Below are 3,431 nucleotides of genomic sequence, written 5' to 3'. Positions count from 1 at the left end.
AGAACTGATTAACTGATTAAGAATTAAACATTGTAGGTATATGTACCTGAAGACAGATGAAACTTTGCTACATATTTTTTTTTATATTTTATGTTTTCTTCAACAACTAAAATTAATACAGTAAAAATCAATCAATACTGTACATGAACGATTTTCGTGTTTATTAGCGTGTCTAATGGAAGCCACTTGCGATTAAACCGTTTATAAATAAACGAATCTAAATATAGTCCGGTAACAACAAACAAAAGTTATCTTTCCAAACAAACAGAAAAATGCAAAACTATTATTTTAAGAAATTTTAGAAGTGTTAAATACTTACAGAAAACGCAAAATTAAAAATCATTAGCAAGGTCCTCATACAGGCCATTACGGCAACAGAAAAAGACCCCATATTTCAAAAAACACTGCAATAACAAAACTTTACGAAAAATAAAAATATACACAATTATGCTAATGAGACGAAAACAAACGAACAATTACCAAAACGTTGCAGAATTCTTTACAATTTATAATTCTACGTTGATAACCTTACGCGAACGATTAAAAAAATCGTCAACCCGACCACTGCACACAAGTCTGACGACCGACCGATCAAAACACATAAGCATGCGCTTGTACAAACTGCGAGGATGAAATATTTTTGTTCGTCTTTCTCTGTTCTATACAACGATGGTTTTTGTTGTATAGGGTCACGTTATCATGTTATCAGGTAAATGTTAAATACACAACCTGTTATGAGAAAAACAATGGGAAATTTCTATTTACATATTTTCATTACAATCGCTTATTGAAGTTCGACATCGTATTCCAGAAATTATTAATGAGAAATGACGATTACGTCAGCGACATAGTCCATACGAACCAAGGGAAAAAGTAATAGCAACAAGCAAGAACACATTCATCTTATACATAAGTTACACCCTAGAATTATAAATTAAGTACACACATAGTTTTAAGCAAATGTGCCTGTTATAAAAAAAAGGGTAAATATCTAGATGATGGCCCTCACCCCCGTCGGAGATGGGGGTGGGTGGGATCGAAAGAGGAGATCTCCCCCATCACTGTACATAAAAAGTTCATGGCGGTTTCACCACCATAAAAAGTTATGAGGGTTAGATGATGGTAGGGGGGGGTCGAAAGAGGGTGGTCACCTGAGTAAAACCCNAAGTATGAAAAATCCATACTAAAAACGAATTACAATCAGGCAAATTAAACAAATGACTAATAACAAATAAGTATCTCAAAAGAAGCCGGCCGTTATTGACAACGAATTTACCAAAATTAATAATTCAAAACATTGTTTTAATAACATTATTAAGAGACTGCATGTGTACTAATTATTCAATGATATACGGAACGTACCGTTGCAAATGTGTGCCAGAGGCGGCGATCGATACGTCGGCAGGCTTACACCTTCGATAGCCGACAGTACGTAAATTTAAATGCAAAACATTTTATACACAAGAGTGCTATATCCTCTTCATTAACGATAAGTATAGAACTGTTAACATTTATTTTAAGCGTAAAGACATTATTAACGTATATAATTTTTATCGCTTCTATTTTAAAATATATTTATCTAAAACCAGTTTAGATAAAATAATCTTTAATTCAAAAACATAAATTAAACTAATCGCAAGCTTTGGAATTTTGAAATTACAATTTAAATTAGCCCGACTGGAACGGTACAAAAAATAAATTTATATTTTTCAATGTCCTTACTGCATATAGAAATCCTAAATGACCTTTAGCTGTAAAGCAACAAGCTAAAAATCCAGCAATGACCGTGATAGTCCCTGTAGCAATTAACATGTAAAATACGGCACTTGAATGGACTGTACTTAATTCTAGTATGGTACTCATTCGGAAGTATATCCATAATCCTGTGAATAATACTGCAAATCCGGAAAGCTATAAAAAATTGCTGTTTTGTAAATTATGCTAACTGCACTGAAGACAAATGCTATACGATAATAATTTCATTATTAAAAGATAAACTATTGAAGTGTATTTATTTATTGAAGAGTAATCTTAGGTTAAATGTCTAGATGATGGCCCCCATCCCCGACGCGGGTGGGGGTATGTGGGATCGAAAGAGGAGATTTACCCCACCACTGTACCATAAAAAATTCGTGGCGGTCTCACCCCCATAAAAAGTTATGGGGGTTGAAAGTTGATTATTTTGACAATTTTCATACACTATAATTCNAAACACTGCAATAACAAAACTTTACGAAAAATAAAAATATACACAATTATGCTAATGAGACGAAAACAAACGAACAATTACCAAAACGTTGCAGAATTCTTTACAATTTATAATTCTACGTTGATAACCTTACGCGAACGATTAAAAAAATCGTCAACCCGACCACTGCACACAAGTCTGACGACCGACCGATCAAAACACATAAGCATGCGCTTGTACAAACTGCGAGGATGAAATATTTTTGTTCGTCTTTCTCTGTTCTATACAACGATGGTTTTTGTTGTATAGGGTCACGTTATCATGTTATCAGGTAAATGTTAAATACACAACCTGTTATGAGAAAAACAATGGGAAATTTCTATTTACATATTTTCATTACAATCGCTTATTGAAGTTCGACATCGTATTCCAGAAATTATTAATGAGAAATGACGATTACGTCAGCGACATAGTCCGTACGAACTAAGGGATAAAAGTATATCTTATACATAAGCTACACCCTAGAATTATAAATTAAGTACACACATAGTTTTAAGCAAATGTGTCTGTTATAAAACAAAGGGTAAATGTCCCCGTCGGGGGTGGGTGTGGGTGGGATCGAAAGAGGTCTCCCCCACCACTGTACCATAAAAAGTTCGTGGCGGTCACATCCCCATAAAAAGTTATGGGGGTTAGCTGATGGATTTTAAACCCTCAACTGCTCGCAATAAAATAATTCCTCGATAGATATTATACATATGTTTTTAATTAACTGCTGTGAGTTATTACTAATTAATATTCAATTGTAGAATCTATTTAGTAAATTATCCAATTAAGGGATTTCTAAAGTTCATCGTACGGACCTGACTGATTTATGCTTTATGGGTAATAATCGCAAAAGCTTTGTTATAATTTTATAAATATGTAATAACATGAGACTTCTATTCTCGGCGCATTTACTGTAAATTTTCATCTATCATTAATTGGAGCGCGGCGTTGTACGGGTGCAAAACATGGACAGTGGGAGCGGCGGAAAAGAAGAGGTTGGAAGCGTTCGAAATGTGGTGTTATAGGCGGATGATGAGGATATCGTGGGTAGAAAAGGTTAGAAATGAAGAGGTATTAGAAAGAATAGGAGAACAGAGGACTCTATGGAAGTCAATAAAAAATAGGCGAGATAGGTTGGTAGGACACCTTCTCAGGCATGAAGGTCTAGTCAGAGACATATTAGAGGCAGAAACAG

At 34.4% G+C, this 3,431-nt stretch overlaps 1 long non-coding RNA gene across 2 annotated transcripts in view; it reads right to left on the bottom strand.

Moving 5' to 3' along the window:
- Positions 1-1,165: 1,165 nt before the first annotated feature.
- Positions 1,166-3,431, bottom strand: part of LOC112904211 — a 14,347-nt gene continuing 12,081 nt past the window's right edge. Inside the window, exons 1-3 of one of the 2 annotated variants that reach the window (XR_003230955.1) lie at positions 2,291-2,406; positions 1,723-1,911; positions 1,166-1,183 (exon numbers count right to left, since the gene is read on the bottom strand). This is a non-coding gene — a long non-coding RNA (uncharacterized LOC112904211). Of the gene's footprint in view, positions 1,184-1,722; positions 1,912-2,290; positions 2,407-3,431 lie in introns of those variants that run through there. The other variant, XR_003230956.1, reaches the window with a different exon arrangement.

The sequence above is a fragment of the Agrilus planipennis genome, unplaced genomic scaffold (assembly GCF_000699045.2).
Source record: "Agrilus planipennis isolate EAB-ADULT unplaced genomic scaffold, Apla_2.0 scaffold55, whole genome shotgun sequence".
Classification (NCBI taxonomy): domain Eukaryota; kingdom Metazoa; phylum Arthropoda; class Insecta; order Coleoptera; family Buprestidae; genus Agrilus; species Agrilus planipennis.
The sequence above is the reverse complement of the archived record's forward strand: the minus strand, read 5'-3'. Positions and strand labels throughout refer to the sequence as shown.